This window comes from Saccostrea echinata, unplaced genomic scaffold, assembly GCF_033153115.1.
Source record: "Saccostrea echinata isolate AGI-Se365-2 ecotype Australia unplaced genomic scaffold, CSIRO_AGI_Sech_v1 ptg000022l, whole genome shotgun sequence".
NCBI classification, from domain to species: domain Eukaryota; kingdom Metazoa; phylum Mollusca; class Bivalvia; order Ostreida; family Ostreidae; genus Saccostrea; species Saccostrea echinata.
The window spans coordinates 13,192,404-13,216,615 of record NW_026889771.1 but is presented as its reverse complement, the minus strand read 5'-3'; the positions used below and the strand labels follow the sequence as shown (position 1 = coordinate 13,216,615).

Sequence of the window (24,212 nt, the reverse complement as noted above, 5' to 3'; positions counted from 1 at the left end):
ATAAGCACAGTTTATTTGTATGGATTTTGGTCAGAGTATGAATTTTCTTTTGCTTGATAGTTGTTTACATTGTTTTTTATTTACTTTTCATACCCATCAAACATTATTTTATGATGTCAAAACTCTTCTACAAATCATTAAAAAATCTTCATTAAATTTCTCCCTCTTCAGTAATTTATAGAACCATGTGATGGGTTAAACATTTTTGATCTATTTATGTCAAGTTATTGTTAATTTTCTTGTGCTTGGAGAGGGATTAGAAATCGATTTCGTACATCATCTTGATGTTTTTTTGGGCTCACAAGTGGGTGCTTCAATTATCTTTATCGTGATATAAAAGCAGACAGGCAGAATAAGTTATAGATCACTGCTCATCGACATAAATTTGCAGAAATTATTGCTGAAGTTGAAATGACATATTAGGTGACATAGGTTAACCCTGTAATCAGTATCAAAGTATCAACATGTCCTTGATTAAATTTTATTATGTTTTGCTTAACTGTAGCAGCAAGCTAGGTAATATTTATCATTTTAAATGACAGAGTTTGTTAATTAACAACTGTAGTAATGTAATCTTTTCAAAATCAAGACAATGCCTTTATTGAATGTTTGTATATATGTTCCTTCATTCATAAACATATTGCATAAATTCTATGTTCTATGTTCATTTTTACTCTGAAAGCAGCATTTGTCACAAATATACTTGCTTAGTATGGACTTGACACATTCTAGTTACAGACCGCCGTAGATGAGTAATATTTAGAGTATTGAATGAGAGTATCTTCCGAAACCGGTAAAGGCGGCGGAGCCAAAGAAACTGGTATCTGAAGATGCACGAGTTCAAGATTACTCTCAATGTTTTGTATCATAACGCTCAGAAATTACTGCATCAACGTTAATTATAAAAGTGTGCTCTAACAAGAAACGGTATGACCAACATTTAGACCGATCAAAACTAATATTTAATATGACATGGTCGAAAAGAGCGTTTGCCACTTTTGAAAAAAAAAAAATCGATTTTTTATGCTTCCAAAGGTGTATTGGGTGAGTATGTCTCCACAACGTTTACTTGACTTTGTATTTTGCTACTGAAATTGGCTACTCAGTTTACAGTTTTACTTCTTCACGATAGCATGCTTTATCTTGATAGAGCATTGTTGTTAGAAAACAGCTAGTCTTGCTGTAGCCTATTAAAAATAAAATCACAGTGGTCATCAAAGCAAAAACACCAAAGCAATGATACAAATAACTTCAAAAATGACAAGCGCTTTATTCGACCGTGTCGGATTAATTACGAGTTTTGATTGCTCTAAATTTTGGTCACACCGTTTCTTGTTCTGAAATTAATGATGATGCAATAACATCCGAGCACAATGATACAAAACATTTAGAGTGACCTTGGACTCGTGCATCTTCCGATACCAGTCTCGGGCCGTTTCTTGTTAGAAGCACAGTTCTAAAATTAATGATGATGCAAATTTTCTGAGCACAATGATGCGAAACATATAAAGTTACCTTGAAGCCGTGCATCTACCAGTACCAGACTCTGCCCCCTCGACAGGTACTCGTTTCAAAAATACTCTGACTATTACTTCATACCTAGATTTGATAGCATAAACCAATGGTCGTAGTAATTAACATATTAGTAATTCAATATTATCAAAAAATACATGTTATATATACTACATAACTATATAAGGATTTATAAATTTCTCAATATTAAGAATGGGTGTTAAGAAAGTTTGTTCCATGATGAATTATTTTTTGAAAATTTCAAAGTAGTGGTTAATTGAAGGGGTTAATTTTTCAGTCTGAAAAAATAACAAGAATGTGCTTTCGATTTATAGCAATTAAATTCAAGCAGGAAGTTACAGGATTTCTTTTTCCATATGAAAAATAAATAAACATCTTTAAAACACCAAAATGACAGAACTGCTGGTCATTTTGTGTGAAAATGTAGGATTATTCACAGCTTTATCTTGCATCATACAAAACTGATAAGCGTTGGAAAAAGAAAGAACAGTCACTTTTCAAAAGAATAGGTTTGTCCTATTGGAATTATACACTTATATATACTTTATCAATTTGCATAGGTATTTGAAAGGATATATTCACCTGTGTGCTAAGATTTTCTACAAATATACTGCATCCTAGTCCGAAATATCTGACGTTTTCCTGGCTTTTTTAGATTTTGATATTTTACGTGCCAGGAAAACGTCAGAACCGGTGCCATTACGAAAACTGGGAATTCGCCGCCTCCAACTGGAGGCGGCATTCTCGTGTTGATTTTGGATACTTGCGAACCGAATTAAATGTCAAACTCACAACTTATTTGGTGCTCACCAAGATTGTTTTTATGATTTGCTTATAAAGTATACAACCCGATGAAAACTGACTGTCGAGATTTGTTTTCATTTCGTGCATTTTAAAATCTTGCAAGTTCTGTATCGAAATGTGGAGTGATGTTTTCTTTTCATCGACATTGGTGAGTACTAGAAGCATTGTGCTATCGATAAATTGTGAGTTCGGCATTTGATTCGGTTTGCAATTATCGAAAATCAACTCCGGTTGGAGAAGGCGAAATTTCCAGTTTTCTTAATGTCGCCGGTTCTGTTGTTTTCCTGGCACGTAAAATATCAAAATCGTGAAAAAGGCCTGGAAAACGTCAAATATTTCGGACTAACTGCAAAGACATCATCTGTTTCAATACCTGCCCTCCCCTTTAACACAGTTTAAACCTTATCAGTATCAAGAATGGACTCTGTGAACATGAAATATCACAAATTTTAAATACTCATTGTATTTCTTTTCGAGAATGAAAAAAAATGCTTTCTTAACACTCCTTGATATCATTTCCATATGTATTATAGGAATTTTACAATCATAATCAAATACACGTTTACTGACATATCTGACATACTGACATATCTATGGTAAAAAACAAAATAAATGAAAAGGTTATATGTAATATTACTTCATTTATGTTACTATCGAGGTTTACTAATGATACTAATGCATAATCTACATTAGATCAAACAGGGACACACTCCTTGCAGAAAAGTTTTAGAATACGAAATAAAAAAAAAGATTTTTAATTTGTCTGTCTTCAAAATTTTTAAATATGATATTTTCATTGAGGAAAAAAGCTAAAATTTTTACTATCTCAAAAGCCAATAAAAAGAATACGTTTCTATGTGCTTTATTGCTTTTAGTATACTTTAAAACTCTGTTTTGCTGTTTAAAGGAATATTTGATTTGAATTCTACCTGGTAAACGGAAGGATAAATTTTGACCATTTTGCCAGTAGATTCTGTGTAATTTTATCCATTTTGGAGTTAACATGATACTTACCTTTAATGGCCCTCTGATACTTAAATCATTGCTAGAATTATGCTGACCAAACTTTTCATAAATTATAACTATCATAATTATTATAATTTTTGGTTATTTTCTTGTGTGAACTGCATATATATACATTTTTTTCAGATGTCAACGTATTTAGATGAAGATATATTGCAATATCAATCAATCCTTCCTAATATTAGAATGTCCTATCTATACAAAATTATATCAAGAAACTCAAAATTGAATATCAATCAATCACCACGTTATCAATGTTTGTTTAAATTTTTAAATATAAAATAAAAATAGTTAAATTTGTTTAATTTCTTGTCATGGGAATCATGTTAAATGAAGGAAAACATGCAAGTATTTCAAATAAGTGACTCTAAGAACCAATATGTTTATTCAGTTTTTTTTCCAAGCACTCGTTTTTCGAGATTTAACGTAGGATTTGTTTTATGAATATAATCTAGGGAGACTAACTGAGGAAAGTTCTCACATATTCTTCAATGTATTTTATGCTCCTGATTTACCAATCACATCTTCGAAGCTTTTAATTATCTTGTCTACATTTTCAATCTTTGATAGTGTATATCGTTTTTGTTTATCCCCTATTACTGAAATTTCATAATGCAAGTAATTGAGAAATCTATAAAAAGCCTGAAAAATCAAGTTTTTCAGTTTGTTGCAAATTATCAACAGGATATAAAATTTCCGTTTGTGAATTGACATCATACTAAGGAAAAGCACACTGTTCATAGTGCCGTGAATTCAACCTATTTTTATCATTTATGCAGGAAACTAGCAACTTTGTTACCCTTTGCTGGGCCTTTAAAAGGCATCTGATGTAAACAAGTTCGTGAATATATAATATACTTATATATTAATAGTGCACATTCATATGCAACCACAGTATGTACAATGTTCAGTTTTATAGATAAAAAGAAAAGTTTTTCCTCATATGTGACATTGATTTTAGTATATTTATTGATCAATTTTATAACTAATATTCAAGAAGCCTTTGAAATTTATATTTTTGAATGAGACAAACTACCAGGACAAATAAAACGACCAAAAGATTAGATCTTTAGATAATAAATTTTAAATACTTCCTAACTGAAATTGTATGAAGTTAGCCACACTGTAGGGTATTTGTCGATCTCTAGCTGTTTCTTACGTATTTGAGAATATATAAGAATATATATAGAATATATATTTGTCTAATATTTTTAGATATCTCTCGGATACATGGAAATCATTCATTACTACATACCAACCTCTAACAATATGGAGTCAAAATTTTTCAAAAAAATGGAAGAGATCAAATACTGTACCTTTTGTATAATAGCAAGACCAAGGTGACTCAGGTGAGGGTTGTTGCCCATGGGCCTTTTATTTATTCCTTATTGGACCCTTCATGGAAAAATGTTTCAATTAGTTTAGTGAAGTGTTTACGAAAAGAGAAGAAAGTCTTACTTGTTTTAACATTGATCTAAAATGTCGACACCTAGATCATCTCATCTGTATAGTCTGTTCATTTTTTATTTGCGACTTTCTTTTGCATTGCACATATACATTAATTATTCAGCTTTAAGTAATATATGTACCAAAATGAAGTCTGATAACCGCTGTAAGTCCACGACTAGGAGGTGATAATTCTGCTATGAATTTATATTGGAACTATACATTAGCACCCTTTTTCAAAAACAACACAAATCTACAGACCACAAACCAGAAAAATGGTTCCAGGTTATCATAAACATGATAATATGGAACCATATTTATTCAAGAACCAAGTTTTTAAACGTCAAGGTAAAAAAGAACTTTGTTTTAGTTTTTATTGTACATTATATCAATCACCTTTCATTTTCATGAGGATGGATTTAAAGGAAATTCTATAAATAATGTAATTAAAACTGCAAAATAAATTTTTGGTACAATCAATATTTTCTGTATAATTGACTTGAGGTCTAATGTCCCTCTGATAAGATGAGTAACTTCTGAAGAAATTAAATCTAAAAATATCCGTAAATTCATTTCAACAGGAATAGTTTTTTATCCATTTACTTGATTAACTGTAATATTCCTACATATCAATCACACTCTTTGTCAAACAGTTTTAACTTTGATTTGTACTTCTTTTGCTAATACATTTGTTAGTTATTTTCAATTATTTATCATAAACATTTGCATCCAATTTATTTTCCTGCTGCAAATTAAAATATTTCTATTTCTTTATAAGAACTTAAAAGTTGTATAATTTACAGTGTACTATGTAGAGTATTTATTATTAGGAAAAACAATGAAAGAGAGAAAACTATTGCTGATGGACACAATTTTTTACAAGCATAGAAAAACATCTTGATATTCTGACTTAAAAAGCTTCGGTTCAAAATGTATTCTGACATGAATTTAATAAGTATGACACTAAATATTATGTTTAAATATACAATGTACCTCATATTTTTAATTTTATGTTGTGAAAATAAATCTGTGTTCCTCCTATTACTGCGTCAAATTTTCTTTATAGTATTGAACATTAGACATAAATTTAATTTTGGAAAAAGTAAGTCTCGCTTGAAACCTTATTCTTTTTTAATCTAATGCTTTTGTTGTTGATAAAAAATCAATGCTGGGAATTGTGATATTTTTTCAAGAAATTTAGAACAGAGGAACATCAAGCCTTAAAACAGTCATAGAAAAGCAATATCATAGTGGTAATGTCATCAAGAAATATTATGAAATAAGAAATTTTGAATTTGTAATCAGTGCATTTATGATAGGAAAAGGATATCAAGTCAATAAAAGTTGGATCACATTTCCTCTTCGTCAACGTTCTTTGAATTTGATATTTGCCATTATGTTACACGTATATAACTTAGATGAAATATTGCATATAATTATCAGTGTTTTGTTAGGTGTATATAATGAAAAATAAAAATAATTTATTGATCTTATTTAGAATGGTTGTCATGTTTTGATATCATTTTCAAAACGGTTTGGGCAAATCAAGTTACGAAATATACTAAAAAGATACTAGAGGTTTGATTATTTTTTATAATAGACCAAACCTTATCCATGAATTGCCAGATTGTAGTATGCTTGTTCTTCATGCAAAGGAAAAGGAATGATCTTCATCCTTCAGTGTATATTAACAGAATATGATTTTCATATTTATATCTTTTTTCAAAATTCGTAAAATGTTAAACTGCTGACGAATTCTCTCATCTCCTTTTTACTAGATAGGCAACTAATAAAATGTATAGGTGTCTGCTCAGTAAAACAAATTGTGACTAGGTAGTATATGTACAGTGTTGAAAACATGAGGCAACATAATGCATATCTTAACCGCTCTGTTCGTTTGTATGTCACAATCTTACTATATGATGATTTGTTCGTTGAAGGGTGGATTTTCACATCAAAATCAAAATGATTTGCATTAAAATTCATAGAAGTGTAACACATGTATTATACATTTGGTTCATAGAACTTTTCAAGAACATTCTTCCAACGGGTTTGGATGAACAGTTACATGTTTGCATGTTTGTCTTTGTGTTCTAAACATGTATTTTAATCATTATTAGATTTACACAGTTTGCATATAATTCAAAACTGAGTATTGATTTTTCATAAAAAAAAAAATAAGGATACTTTAAATATCTGCAATATTAGTGCTATTAATTATCCCGCTATAGTTGAGAACAGAAGAATAATGATAATACAATGTTACAATTTTCTGTATCATTCATATAACATTACATGTTTGACTTTATCATATATTCTTTTAGGAAAGACTATATAAATGGATTTATTTATCAAATCTACAGTTTTTGAAAAGCTTCGGTTTATTTTTTGAATCATATTATAAAAAGAACATTCAAATGATGGAAATTTCGCGAAAAATGCTTACAATCAATAATGATTTAGCAAGGAAACATAACATGGTAAAAATGGAATGGATTCGAGGGATACTACATTGATTCACAAATATATATAGTCCTGCAGTTTTACTAATAAATATTTAGTCTGATGACGTTTAAATATACCAATCAATAACAGCTGGAATCCTCTTAAAAAATGTAAAAGGTAAAAATAACGAACAGTGATCGATCTGAAAAAATCCATAAACAATACAAATATGTGAAAAGGGCATAAAACGGACCCCTGGAAATTTCAGAGGTGGGATTAAATGCCCAGGAAGAGTAAGCATCCCCTGTTGACCGGTCACACCCGCCATGACCCCTATGTATTGATCAGATAGACGGAACTATCCGTGGTAAATTCAGTACAAAAACAAAGGCCTAACAATTGGGATGAAATCAGTCAAAATACGACCCATTGATAGGTTATATTTGCTAACAAGGTCATTATAACGACCATGAAATTTACGGAATGCTGACTTTAAACGAAGCTCTTGATTCCTCTGTAACATTTACTTATCAGTGAGTAGCCTGTTTTGCTTTAAAAATTGATCGTACTTAGAGCAAGCTCTTGAGTAGCGAATAAGTTGGGAGACATAAACACCATAAGTAGGTGAAAGTGGACTATTACGACATAAATAAGGAAAGTTGACGATGGAAAAGCTAAAGTCATCTCGTTTATCATACCAATAGTCAGTAAAACATCTAAATATGAAACAGATGGAGCAGACTCTGTGGTGTCTTTACCATTCCTCACGATAAATTAAAATCCAGGCTTTTTGATATCATTGACAGCTGCTTTTTCAATAAAAATGGAACTCGTAAATTTACTTACTTTGTCATTGGTCATTTGCAAAATTATTTTGTTAAAAAACATTCTGATTGTACAAACAAGTACTCTGAAGTTGACATTAAAAAGATGCTTGAGTTTCTTATTGACAATATCTATGTGGTTTTTGGAGACCAGGTCTTCCAACAAACTCCAACAAACTATTGGAATTCCCATGGGTACCAATTGCGCCCCGTTATTAGCAGACCTTTTTTTGTATTCATATGAAACAGAATTTGTCCAAACTCTTATACTTAAAAAAAAGAAAAAAACTTGCTGTGGCGTTCAACTCGACATTTAGATATATCGACGACGTATTGTCAATTAAGAATTGTTATTTCCATTCTTATGTCGATACGATATATCCCGATGAGCTTGAGATAAAAGATACTACAGAGTCTGACACATCTGTTTCATATTTGGATATTTTACTTGAAAAAGATGATAATGGTGATCTAACAACCAAGCTTTATGATAAACGTGATGACTTTTTCAATCGTCAACTTCCCTTACTTATGCAGCAATATAGCTTCATCACCTGCATACGGGGTTTATATCTCTCAGTTGATTCGATCCCTAAGAGCATGCTCTACGTATGTACAATTTCTAAAACGAGGTAAATTATTGACAAACAAGTTGATGAAACAAGAATATCAGCAGTCTCGTTTAAAGTCATCATTTCGTAAGTGCTATGGTCGATACAATGACCTTGTCAGCAAATACAGTTTATCATTGAGTCAAATGCTGACTGACGTTTTTCATACTAATTGTTAGGCCATTATCTACACACCGAGTTGTCGACGGATTTTTCCGTTATTTCCCGATCATGACAAGGAGCACACGGCGGGTGTGACCGGTCGCCAGGGGATGCTCACTCCTCCATGGCACCTGATCCCACCTCTGATGTATTGGAGGTCTGTGTTTGCTCTGCACCTATTTTGTAATGTTTAATGGACTTTTGAGCTTGAATACTGTTCGTTATCTCCATATATTTCATTCAAGTTAGCTGTGATATATCGAGTCGACATATGATTGAAAATAACAATTATTAATTGATAAAACATCGTCGATATATCTGAATGTCGAATTGAAGGCCACAGTTAGTGTTTTCCTTTTCTCGTGTAGAAGTTTTTTGATAAATTCTGCTTCACAAGAATATAAAAACAGGTCAGCTAATAAAGTTAGTGCCCATCGGAATTCCAACAATCTGTTGGAAAACTTAGTCTTCGAAGACTACATAAATGTTATTAATTTTTTAATGAGGAACACCAGCATCCTTTAATATCAACTTCAGAGTACTTGCGTGCACTATCAGAGTGGATTTTAAGGAAGTAATTTTGCTGATTACCAATCACAAGAAAATTTTGAAAATTTCCGAGTTCCGTTTTTATTTATTTGTTTGTTTGTATGTTGTTTAACGTCCCTCTCGAGAATTTTTCACTCATATGGAGGCGCCACCACTTGTCTGTGGAGAGTTGCAAATTTTGTCCTATGCTCGGCACTTACGGCCATTGAGCAGTGAGGGATCTTTTTCGTGCCAGCACCTACTGCGACACGGGACCTCGGTTTATACGGTCTCATCCGAAGGACCGTTCTCCACGTCCCACAGTGGGATTCGAACCCGCGACGTAAGGATCAACTCCTTACTTCGCGACTCTAGAGCAGATGGTTTAACAACTGCGCCACGCGGGCGAACCCGCTTTTATTTAAGAAGCATTTGTCTATGATATCAAAAAGTCTAGATTTTAATTTATCGTGAGGAATTGTTGCATAAAGTGTAGAAAAGTCGCAAGTTATAGATTTTTGAATAATTTGGTGATTTTAAAGTTTCTAAAAGTTCTTTCGAGTTTTCGACGATCCACATCTGATTAACACCACTTCTAGAATAAGCTGTAGCACAAACGTAGAACGCAGAATAGAGAGAAAACTTACATGCTTGGATTGGGCGGAGAAAAGACTGTGGTGCATATCATTACGAAAACATTAGCCAAGGAAGACTCACATGTTTTCGTACATTTTCTTAAAATAGATAAACAAGAAATGTTTAAAAACATATATGCCCCTTGTGTGGCAAGATAAAAATAAATCAAATTTATTAGGATGTTTGTAATGAATGTGAAAAAATAGGCTATCTACTAATCAGGAGCAAATATAAGTCTATCAGACCTTTATTTCATTAGGAGTAATTTATTTATTGGAAGGTACCAAGTTTGATGTCTGTCAAGGAAGGATTTCTTAAGTTAATGAGTAGTTTGATCTTTGACCTTCGTTAGTTTGACTTTGTGACCTAAACCTCAATAGGGGTCTTATACTCCTACGGGGAACCAGTAAAGCATTTTCACGTCTTTCAAGCAAAAGATTCTTAAGATATTGAGAAGTTAATACCTTTGTATGCTCAGTTTAACCCTTGACCTTCTAATTTGAATATCCACTGGGGTTCCAAGTTTAATGTCTGTCAATCAAACGGTTCTGAAGATATTGAACAGTCAATATTTTCATATATCCCGTTTGACCCTTGACCTTGTGACTTCAAAATTATTAGGTCTCATCTAGTCCTAAAAGGGAACCAATAATAAAATTTAATGTCAGTCAAGCAAAGGTTCTAAAGATATTGAGCAGACAATATTTTCTATGTTTTGAGTAGTTTGACCCTTGACATTTAACTCTGTGACCTTAAAATCAAAATACTACTTTAGGGAAAGAATTCTACTAATTTTAATGTCATTCAAACAAAGGATTCTCAAGATATTGATTGAACAACACTTGGTTTACTGACCGACTTACAGGTGCAAGCCAGTATGAACCTTTTTTTCAAAAGGTATAAAAAGATTTTGATGACCTCCTTAATATGGTATTCCTATTCAACCGAAGATCATATTTGAAAGTTTGATTTATAAGATGTTACAAGTCAGATCTTATAAATTTTACCGTGTCGAAGACTTTGTAAATAGGAAAATTAGATGTTATATATGAATTCAGATGGTAACAAGTCGAATAGAAATATATATTCTATTCTGCCAGACATAACAGATGGTTTCGACTGATCATAAACAAGGTCAGATAAGGTGATGTAAACAAAGAACATACTTGAATTTTTCCCTAACGTTTCCTGTAAGATAAATGGAGATCAATTTTATCATTCGTTTTATAAACTAAATTTAAAATTGGGACAAATATATTATGAAAAATATGAGTGAGAATACGTCTGTGTTAAATTTTTACGCTGCTATCTTTTGGACAAAAGATCGTCTTTCTTGGTCAAATATACAGCTCATTGTATAACAAGCTTTGTGAAATAATTAAATGCACATTTTGGAAATAAAGATATTGAGTTGCTACTTTACAAAGTAACAAGCAAAATATGAAGTATTTGAAATTTTATTTAAGTTTTAGTATTCATAATTGATAATATACTTTTTAGTATTTACTTGCTTCCCGAATTAGAACTTTAATGTAAATTAGGCATGTTGTGACTTAAGTTTAAATAGAACCTTTTTGGAATTAAGCACCGTTCTCACTAGAGTGCCTTCCACAAATCTTTTAATTTATGAGTTGTTAGCATGATTTCAGTAAGATCTGCTCTTCTTTCTTTGACCTCAGATGTTTTTATTTGGGTTTTAATCACTACTGTTCCAAGATTAAAAAAAAGTGTAGAAACTACATTTCTTTTGAAAAAATTTCGTGCTTTCTGAGTTATGGCATGTTGCTACATGATAGTGCAAATCGTTTTGTGGGAATACTCAACAAACACAAATCGTACTGACACCTATCAGTATCTCTTAATGAGCACAAGAGAGTTTCTCAAACACACTGCATTTTTCTCTATTATCACATCCTGGAAACAATCTCGACTGAAACTCAATATGAAGCAATTCAGCGGAATTTAAGTGTTGAGTGTGACAAATTAGGTAAAACATGCTAACAGCTAAAAACGAAATGTAGAAGATAATTAAGAAGAAATGGTACTCAATTCAAAGATCGTTCTGTGAAAACTTAGTTTATAATGATAATTGCAATTAGGCTGTTATTTGTGCACGGATATCATATATTTCATAGATATTGGCATTTTACTAAAATTCGAAAATTCACCATAACTTTTCTTTAAACCTTTGCTTAGTAGCAAATATATTTATTTCTTAAATGTGCATTTAATTAGTTCACTAAAGCATGTTAAGTTAAAAAGTTTTTAAGCGGTACTGACTCACGATAATGCTGCAATGTTCTTTTGCATAGCAAATCGATATTAAGTTATTACATATCAAATATGTGCTTTAAATACCCATCTGAAGATATTTGTTAATTCTAATTAATTAATTTGTTAATTTTCTTATAATTCTTTGTTGTTAGGAATACAGATCCATAAAACAAATTCAATCTCTGTTGTGAACTTCAACAATAAATAGAGAGCATAACTCGAAGAGAGGCACGATAAAAGTGGAATTATAAACTCCATTCTACATCAAAAAGACGTATTATAATAATTTCAAATTACTAAAATATCTTAATATTTTAGTAATGTTTGGAATATGTGCTTTAAAAAAGGGAGTAATTCTCTTTGACAGCCAGACTTTATTTGCTTAAAATAATAAATTATCCATTTAAAAATCCATTTAAAAAACTTATATAACATATAGTGATGTATGTAATGAAATAATAAAATCCATATAAAAATAAAAAAAATAAAATTTTTCTACCCAATGTATGAAAATGCATGTTTTAATTTTTTTTCATATTGACAGATAATATATGACTCATTGAAGGTGCATTTTTGCAAAGAAAGAAAGAAATGGACATCATATTTTCTCAGAAAAGACCATGAGGAGTTAATATAAAGCATTTCTGTATAGAATGTAAATAAGACTGACAACTTTTCCATATTCCAGTTTCTTAAATGACATGGAAACATTGATAATAAAATAGATTATGGGAGTTAGAGTAAAAGGAAGTAGATTTTTAACAGAAAGAAACAATTACAAATGCAGAAATAATATCAAATATTTCTACATAAACACCTGTGCATTTCAGCAAAACAGCATAGCAAAGATGCAAAGATGAGCTGTAAGTAAGTAGTTTTAAGTCAAAAGAATTGTATAAACGTCGGAAAAATTTTAAATTGTCCCCACCTTGAAGCATTTAGTAGGATAACTGCTAAAAGAAATTGATAAGGTCATTTTATCAAATGTAGAATCATAAATAGGACTTTATATTTTAAACATTTTAAGGCAAAACATTTCTCATTTTCCTTAGAACTGTAATCACTTCTCATAATTAGTATATTATATGACTGTATTATCAAAAAATAAGGGAAAGCATAAACATATGGTCTCCTGTATTTACTTCTAAGAGATGCTATTTTCAAATGGGGGAGCAGATATGTCTTATAAATTCAAATGTAGAAAAACTCATACTCTTTATAAAATTAAACATCTTACTTTGTCCATTTAAATATTTCAATATAGCAAGAGGAAAAAGTAGTTAATTCTGACACAAGAATAAGTCTAAAAACCATCTTGTCGAACAAATATTATCGCTGAAATCGAATAATTTAATTTCTGTAGGAATAATAAAACACCATTTTATATCATGTTGAAAAATTCTTCGACATTCATTCGAGCTAAAACTTTATCATAATAAAAAAGGTATTCCAGTCATGAATAAGAATGTAAAAACTCTACACAGTTATTGTGAATAAAAGTTGTATCTTCATAATTATCAATAATTCATACTTCAATTCAAATCTCAATTTCTAGATTCAAGTGTAGCAGTTACTCTATAAAAGATAGTTTTTCTTGATATTTACTGGTTAGTGAGGAGTAATTGATTATTTTAAAATGAATATATAAGATAGTACAACCAAACATCGGAGCTACGACACATTTTAAGATCATGCAATATCTTAAATTCACCAAAATTTTCTCATTTATAAAAAGAATTTTAACTATTTTACAGTACAAACCTACATGTGTTTCTTATATATTTGAAAAAAAATTCTGCTTGATTTTTGAATGCTTGAATTTTATAATCCTTACATATCAACAAAAACTAATGGTTAAAAGGGGGTAATATCAACTTAATGTTTATTTTTTAATTCAACCTAAAATCAGTATTTCAGAGAAATAAACGATGCACTGGTTGTAAGAATTATATTAATTTAGACAGAAAATCAGAGAATTTACCTGGTTATGACCAAATTGTTCTGCCTTTTAAATTTCCACCAGTGAAACATATAACTGACAAGACAATTTAATCATAGCTTTGCCAACAAATAACTGCGTGAAAATGTCTAATCAAGAATACTGTCTTATTCGACATATTCTCTTGAAACCAGTGTTGTGCGGATTAGCTTTACTGTATCTAAAGTTTGCATATTATAAAATTGTATGTAATATTATTTATTTTTTCCTTCGGTGGACATACAGCATGAAGAAAATTTATTATTCATAGTCATTTTTTAAAAATATATGAGAAATAATTTGTTTCAATCATATTTTCAATCAAAACAAATCTTACTGCAGGCAAAAGCACACAATTAAACTGTAAAAATTAACTGCTAAAAACACTGCATAAACAGTTACAACATTGTTAATCGGGTTAAAAAAAATGAAATATGTTAATTAAACTCTTCTTATTTTTATGATGATTCTAAATACTTACAAAAGTTAAAAAAAAAAAAAACTTATTAAATATATAGTATTCCTCTATAATAAAGCAAACGTATGTCAGTAAATTTCATTATAACGATAAACATACATGAGTCTCTTCGGCGAAAATACTTATTCATAAAAAAACTCCATATATTCATATTTTCACATTTTTAACATATAAGACATATTCACAAGGAGTCACAAATAATTTCAAAATGTATAATATCTAAGTTTCAAAATTCAAGGAACACATTACAATTTCCAGGGACAGGGAACATAAAACATTAGAATCATTCAATTCAACAAAACGACGATATTACCAATTTTTAATATAAATGTGGAATGATTGTCAGAAAAAGTAAAAAAAGTAAAAAAAAAAAATGGATGGATCCATTAAGAGAATAAAAGAAGATATGTTAAATTATTTGCACTAAAATTTAATAATATAAAAATTAACATTGTTCTGTACAGCAAAAAATACAGTTTATTTAGTAAATCATGGTTTCAACCACGTTTTGAATCTTTTGTTTAAACTCAGCAAATCTTGGTTGAAATTCTTGATTGTCTTTTACAAGGTTAAGACATATTACCATCAAGCACTAATCACAAACCCAACAAATTATTAGATTCCTATTCTTTCTTTGTAAATCATTCAGATCAATCTACACTGACAGAAGCTCCCTCTCCAACAAATTGTTCTGAGATCTCTGCCATTGTGTATTTCTTTTGGATTCTTCCAATTCAATGAGAAGTTGATCTGCAAAACAAAATTAAATCAACAAAATGTTAATTGTTTTAAAATGTTAAGATCGATAAAGTATTTCACCTTTAAATTTTCCTTTGATTTTAAGACGATGTCAAAAATTTGAGCGAAGTTGTTATTTAATGCTGTTTCTTTAAATTGTAAGATGATCTGTGCAGATCATACATGTACCTCTGTTCAAAAATCCCTATTGAAAAATCATGGAAGAAGATTAAGCCATTTCTTTAGGATATCAAAACAGTTTAAAGTACCTGGTGTTTTACGGTAGGAATCTTTAGCTTTATTACCTTCAAGAATGAGTAACAAGCGACCAAACTCTCGAACTGTTGGACTACGCCCTGAAAAAAATTGAGGAAATAAATACAAAACGCAAACAACTATCTAAAAAAGGACAATAACTTTGTGGACGACATTGCATTGTGTGTTTGTAATTTTACGTATATTGTTCAATAATTTTTGAATTTTTATGTTAAACAATTCAACAAAAAATATACTTTAATCCTTCTTTCATTCTATTGTTTGTCTTTTTTGAGAACATACATATATTATGACTTAGAAATTAAAAAAAAACTTTGTTCACATTAAAGATACCTACCTAGTTCCCCCATGATGTATTTGTACATATTTCGTACATCAGTCTGTGGGTAATGTTTGAAAATATTAATGTAATGTGTCACATCTTGTTCATGAATATCATTCCATCCTTTAAAAAAAAAAAAGTAAAACATACAGGTAGTTTTTGTAAAAATGTTATTGATATAATGCCGTTGCTACATGCAAGGGTACCACAATCCCTCAGTTACACCCTGTATCTCATTTAATTAACGTTTTCTGACCTGGAAATCTATATATGAAAGAAGAGAATGCTGCCCCTGTCAACAAGAGTGTTCCACTGCTGTCATGATCAATCTCCCCGTGGTGGTGGATGAGGAAATTCATTGATGTATCTATCAAACTCATATATATATATATATATATATATATATATATATATATATATATATATATATATATATATATATATATATATATATATATATATATATATATATATATGCCTCGAAATTCACGTCGATCACTGACTGGATGGTGTCAATGTCATGACCCTTGTCTTTTTTTTCAGTGCATATATGCATGAAATGGCAACGATTCAATAGAGCGGTTTTCTAGTGAAAATAAAAAAAATAGTGCAAAAATTAACTCTTATTTATAATCCATTATTTAAAATGAAGTTTTTATATAGCAAATTTAGTAGGAAAACTAATTCTACTTCCCTTCAAATTCTCACCTCATGAAGATACTTCCTTATCCATACAACTTGTCATTTCGAGTTATGTCAATTCTTATGCTCGACTGTTTGCATTTTACTTTCAAAATCAAATGTTACTTTTATCCATTTTCCAGATTAACATTCCATGTAGTTGGTTGCTTTGTTTAATATGGTATGGCATCCATATTTCGATAAATTAAATTCATTACTTTCGTTTCTGGGATAGGGCACAGTGTAATCTATGAACTGGGACAAAAAGTAAACTTTTAGAATAATAGAGATTATTACAAGGTTTTGCAAAATTTTGAAGTCCGATCTACTCAACCTATAGTGGATTCCTTAACTTCATAAGAATTCTTACAAAGATAAACTGCCTGGTCCAGCAACTTCTCTATCAGTCCCCTATCTTTACTCTTCGCAAATTAAAAACTAGGTTTTTGATATCAAAGACAACAGTTTCTTCAATAAAAATGGAACTCTGAATTTTTTTATATCTTGTGATTGGCCTTCTACAAAATTACTTTGTAAAAAATCAGTCTGATTCTACAAATAAGTACTCTGGGTGAATAACAAATTTCTTCTTATTCATAATAAAATTGCAATTTAATCAACGTAAAGAATAAAATAAATTGCAAAACAAAAATTTTGTCTTTCTCGTAAGTTCTTTTGTAAAACAAACCCCTAGTCTTTCGATGATATGTTGGAATATCTTGAGCGCTAATTGTGCTCCATTATTAGCTGAACTGTTTTTATATTCCTATGAAGCAGAATTTATTCAAAAACTGCTATATGAGAAGAAGAAAACACTTGCTGTGGCCTTCAACTCGACACTCAGATATTTCGACGACGTTTCATCATTTAACTAATTGTATATTAGGTAGTTACATCCATTCATATGTCGACTCGGTATATTCCAGTGAATTCGAAATAAATGACACCACAGAGTCTGCCACATCTGTTTCATATCTGATCGTTTTACTGACTATAGACGGTAAGGGGAAAAAAACCCAACAACAACAACTAAAATTTATAACAAACAAGATGAATTCAGCTTTTCCATCGTCAAATTTCCTTATTTATGTAATAAAATTCCAATATCACCTGCATATGGTGTTTATGTCTCCCAACTGATTCGATACGCAATGGCATGCTATGAGTACGATCAATTTTAAACATAAGCAAGCTACTGAAAAAAAATTGATGTTACAGAGATTTCAACAACCTTGTTTTAAGTCAGCATTTCATGAATTCTATGATCGTTATCAAGATCATGTTAACAAATACAATCTATCATGAGGTCTTATTTTGACTGACATATTTCATAGAGATTGTTAGGCTTTTGTTTTATACTTAATTTGGCTACGGATTACTCCGTCTACCGGATCAATACATAGGACACACGGCGGTGTGAACGGTCGACAGAGGAAGCTTACTCCTCCTAGGCACCTGATCCAACCTCTGGAATTTCAAGGGCTCCGTGTTTTATGCTCTGTTCAAAGACTTGTATTGTTTGTATGTTTTTAGATCAAATACTGTACGTAATCTTCACTTATTTTATTTCTTTTTAGTATAAAATGTTTGAGTCTAATATGACTATGCCAAGCATGAATAACAGCTAAATTTAGATATGTGGGAAGATTGAACATTCAAATTATTGACAAAAACAGGATTACTGGAAAGTTCAAATTTAACAGACTCAAAATACAAGTATGAAAACTAAACCATTTTAAGGGAGAATCTCCATATTTCCAGTTATTAAAACGTAGACTCAATTAAAAAAAATCATGAAAATGGGTCTGAAAACGCCATTGACATGAACGAAATAGTAAAAAGTTCAGACCCACGAAGAAGAAAGGGCAAAATAAATATCTACAACATACAAGAAGTCGGTAAAAGCTATAAAAACTCCACATTGGAATAAACATATATCCCATAATGCAACAGAAGACTAACTCTCCATGAGACATATAGGAAAGGATGCATGTATCTATAACAATTCAATTATGATAAAAAAAATGAAATTTATCCACGTTCTATGAGGGATAAATAAATGTCCCATAGCAACAAAATCCTAAGATTACTGTCATATGTGAATGTTTTTCGTATGCCATCCCAATATCAACAAATGACTCCTGGATCTATGTTCTAGATAAGGGATAAATTTATGCTTCCATATTAACAATGCATAACATTGTAACATTCCTCATTGTCTTTTTACCAAGTTCATATGTGTGTAGTCTTTAGCAAAAGTGTTCCGCATGAGGGATTGACATATGTCTCCATAAGTCAATGATCCTGAAAAAAATAATAATAATAAAATAAATTTAAAAAGCGCTAAATATTAATAAAAACTACTCTAAAGCGCTGTATAATAAAACACAAATAAACATAATTTAAGAAATATGAATAAATTAATTTAACATTTGTGTTTTAGAAATTATAACATCAAAATTTTAAAGTTGCATACATACAATTACATTAAAAAAACTGAATAGAAGAACGTCTTTTGAGATTTTGAAATCACTTGAAAGTCAAGATCATATAAACCGAGATCTGCCTCAAAGCTTTACTTCCACCCAAGCATATATCAATATGGTGGCACATGTCTTATGTAAGATTTAAATGCATCCGATTTTCATCTATCCAGGAATCTAATCTGACTATCACTCATCCACAGTGATACACTGTAAGAAGCCATTCCTATTCAAAAGGAATGTCCTTTGATTCTATTAAATGTTCAAATTACAAAACTTGAGACTCTGTTTTAATATGTTTGAGAATTCTTGCCTTGTGAATATAGGGGGTAGCAAAATAAAGGACCATCACGCCTCCCTCTCATTTTCAGGTAGTATTCTAATACGCCAACTGGACAATATTTTAAATAGTTGCATGAATTGATTGTGAAAATAAAGATTTTACCACCAGATATATAATTTATAATTTTGAAAGTGAATCAAAATCATACTTTTAAAAAAAGAAACCTGTGACATTTCTATGATTTGATTAGCAGTGCAAACAAAATGTTATTTCTCCTATTTCATTAAAGATCTTTAAATACATTCCTTGAAGTGAAATTTTTTTATATATGTTTGATACTGTATGTTCTAATGCATTACAGATTTTATGTAAAATTATTATGTTTTTTGTTGAACGAATACCCATTAAAAGTCTTGTTTTGTGACAAAAATTAAAGTTTTTTGAACAAAGAAACATAACGTATTGTCAAGCAAGGTCTTAATTCTATGAATATATACTATTAATGAAATAAATAACACAATAAAGGAGGTTGCATAGCCTTCAGCAAATAAATAAGAGATAAAAATTGCCAAAGTATCATTAGACAATTGGAAATTATTACTGATATTGAATTTGTTTGCAAAATTTCTAAAAATAGACCATGCCCGTTTATGTGCTTGAGTGAAGCTGGTGCCAATGTTGAAGTCAACAGATCACTCAAGACTGGTTCTAAAGAGGTAATGCCAGCAACAGAGGAATCACCTTTGGTCCTTTGTCCATCCAAGGAGTCAGTTGATGCAACTGCTGAACCTACAAACGAGACAAACATTCACATAGAATATTTTCTTTTGTACCAAGATTCCTAGTTTAAAACAAAAAGTTAGACTGCAAATGTGCTTTATCTAATGCGATAATATGCTCTTGTAATGCCAATAGTGGTTTTGATAAGTCGCCTTAGAAAAACTCTTCCTAGGAAGACCAAGTTACAAGCAAAATTAAGAAGACCAATCACTGATTGCATATCCTTCAAAGTAATCTTTTTGCTTGGTAAAATCTCATCAATTGTCTTCTTACATTTTCTAACTTTATCAACGGGTAGTATTGCCATAAACGTCTCAGTGTCATGTCACGGAAAAGTCAATACCTTCTCTGGACCGAATGATTTATCCTTATCCATAGGTATACCTATATCAGCATCAACTGTTCAGAATGTTTCAAGTTTTTTGGTAGCATCCTGTAGCAGATTTATCAACAATAAGAAAATTATCTCATACATGATTCATAAATTTATTTTCTTGAGCTATCCACTGAAGTACCGTATTAAACATTTCAAATATTCAGTGAAAACTTAGTTCATACTATGCTTAAATGCAATTAGACTGTTATTTGTACATAATGGAGAGCAACTAAGTACTGCAAAGTAAAATTATCAATCATGAATATTGACATTTTGCTAAAATTTTTAAAAATCATCATAACTTTTCTTTATACTTTTGCCTAGTAGCAATATATTTATTTCTAAAATGTGAATTTAATTACTTTACAAAAGCATGTTAGGTTAAAAAATGTTTGAGTAGAACTGATTATGATAAAAGCGGTATTGCTCTTTTGCATGGCAAATAGATATAGTTTTTACGTATCAAATATGTGTTTAAAATACTCCTCTAAAGATATTTGTTAATGTTCTTATAATTCTCTGTTGTTAGGAATACAACTCCATAAAAGAAATTCACTCTGCTTTGAGTTTCAACAATAAATTGAGAGCATAACTCGGGGAGAGTCTCGATGATGGTCAGTGGAATTTTGAACTTCGTTCTATATCAAAAAGAGGTGCTGTAATAACTGAAATTACTTAAATATCTAAATGTTTTAGTAATTTTTCGAATAGGTGCTTTAAAAATACTGATTAAAGAGAAGTAATTCTCTATGACAGTCAGACTTTATTTGCAGAAATCCATATCTTTTATCCATTAAAAATTCATTAAAAAAAATTATATAACATATGGTGATGCCTGTAATGAAATAAATAAAATCAATATGAAAATAAAAAAAAATTCCATTAAATGTGTAAAAAAGGAAATGTTTTAATTTTTTTCATATTGCCAGATAATATATGACTAATGGAAAGTGCATTTTTTGTTTAAAAGAAAATAAAGATAAAAACTAAAAATAAATATTTAAGAAAGTGATGATTTACGTGAAGGAAACATGAAAGATAGAAATGAATATCATATTTTCTCAGAGATGAGAAATCTACAGTGAAGCATTTCTGTATATATGGTAAATAAGACTGACAAGTTTTCCAAATTTTATTTTCTTAAATGGCACAGACACATTGTTAGAAAAAAAAATATATTTAGGGAGTTAGAATAAAGGAAAGTGGATTTTTTAACAGAAAGAAAAAAATACAAATGCGGAAATAATATTAAATAGTTTTTTTTAACATATACACCTGAGCAGTTCAGCAAAACAGCTTAGCAAGGAGGCAAAAATGAGCTGAAAGTAAGTTGTTTTAAGTCAAAAGAATTTATAAACGTCGGAAAAAATTTGAATTGACCTCACTTTGAAGACTACAAAAGAGCGATTGAAAAGAGTCATTTTATCAAATGTAGAATCATAAACCGGACTATATTTTAAAAATTTAAAGAAGAAACATTTCTCATTTTCCTTAGATCTGTAATCACTTCTCATAATTAGTATAATATTTGACTGCATTCACAAAAAAAAAAAAAAAAAAAAAAAAAAGAAGAAGGAAAGAATGAATATGATTTCCTTTATCTACTACTAAGAGATGCTATTTTTAAATTGGGGAGCAGATATGTCTTATAAATTCGCATATAGAAAAACTCATATCCTTTATAAAATTAAACTTATTACTTTGTCCATTTAAATATTTAAATGTAGCAAGAGGAAAAAGTAATAAACACAAGATTAAGTCTAAAAGCTAACTTGTCGAACAAATATTTATCTCTTAAATCGAATATTAATCTCTGGTAGAATAATAAAACAACAATCTATATCATGTGCAAAAGCATATCACCGAGCAAAATTAACATTTTTGAAATAAATAACTTTTTAGTATATTATTCTAAATTTGGACATTTATCTGTTAAATTCTCTATCTATTATCATTATATGTCTATTATTTAGTTGATTGTGTCTCATTCTCTTTGAAGCAGGATTAAGACATTCCAATTGACTTTTAAGTGACTGTCAAAAGAATTGATACTCGTTAGGTGTAAATGCCTCAGGACCTGTTAATCTTATATCAATAACTTTGTTTATATAATTATTTAGCAATGTCTTTTATGTCCATTCTACCAAAGAGACACACCTGTCCATCAATTAAAATTAATTCAGCCAATGTTATAATGCAATTACTGTCTAATTTCAATCTTACAAAAAGCTATGTACATTGTACCTTCTTCAGTTTGGAGGCCCGATGCTCCACCGGCCATATCCAGAACGATCGGTTAAGACTTGTTAACTATTGTTGAAATTCATGTTCATTGTTATTTACCATCGTGTATAATAAATTCGGAAACCTGATTTTACCAGTTCTTGGACTTTATATTGGTAGACCATAAGGAATACGGCACCTTTCTCGTTTACGTTATATTACGGCCCCACAGCGCCGCTACTGTATTAACCACCAACATTCCTTCTTCCCTGTTTACGCAAAACAACGGATATAGTCCAGGAATTAGTTTCAATAAGTTATAACCAAACAAAATATACCTGGTTATAAATTCTTCGACATTCATTCGAGCTAAAACTTAAATCAAAATAAAGAAAGGGGCATTCCAGTCATGAATAATAATGTAATAATCTACATAGTTATTGTAAATAAAAACTGTATCTTCATAAATATCAAATGATTCATAATTATTAGAAAATTCAGTTTCTAGATTTCAATGTAAAAGTCATTCCATAAAAGATAGCTTTTTTTTCGTTATCGTCATATTTCATTGATATTTACTGGTTAGATAGGAGTAACTGATTTTTTAAAAACGAATCTTTAAGATAGTACAACCAAACATCGGAGCTACGACATATTTTGATATCCTACAAAATCTTAAAATCACTAAAATTTCAATCTCGTTTATAAAAAGATTTTTTTTTAATTTCAAATGTTTTACAGTACAAATCTACATGTGTATCATATATTTGAAAAAAATTCTGCTTCATGTTTGAAATGCTTGAAATTTATAATCATTACATATCAACAAAAAAGCCAATGGTTAAAGGGGGATAATATCAACTAAATGTTTATGTTTAAATTCAACCTAAAATCAGTATTTCAGAGAAATAAATGAGGCACTATTGTAAGAATTATTTTTAGACAGAAATTCATAGATTTTACCTATTCATGATCAAATCGTTTTGCGCATTTAAATTTCCATCATTTAAACATTTAACTGACAAGACAATTTTATTATAACTTGCCAACAAATAACTGCATGAAAATGTTGTCTTATCAAGGATGTTGTCTTATTCGATCAATTCTCTTAGAAGTAGTGGTGTGCTCATTAGAAGTTTTACTGCATATTATATGCATATTATAAAATTGTGTGTAATATGATTTTTTTGTTTCCTTCGGTGGACATAAATGACCCACGGCATGAAGAAAATTTATTATTCATAGTCATTTTTTTTAAATAAATGAGAAACAATTTGTTTGAATCATATTTATAATTAAGGAAAATCT

At 30.1% G+C, this 24,212-nt stretch overlaps 2 protein-coding genes across 2 annotated transcripts in view; one reads left to right on the top strand and one right to left on the bottom strand.

The window, feature by feature from the left end:
* LOC133190446 (charged multivesicular body protein 5-like) overlaps nucleotides 1-24,212 on the top strand; it is a 445,151-nt gene that overhangs the window by 203,655 nt on the left and 217,284 nt on the right. The window lies entirely within an intron of this gene.
* The window catches only part of LOC133190942 (baculoviral IAP repeat-containing protein 7-like), a 128,529-nt gene that overhangs the window by 91,668 nt on the left and 12,649 nt on the right, over nucleotides 1-24,212 (bottom strand). The window lies entirely within an intron of this gene.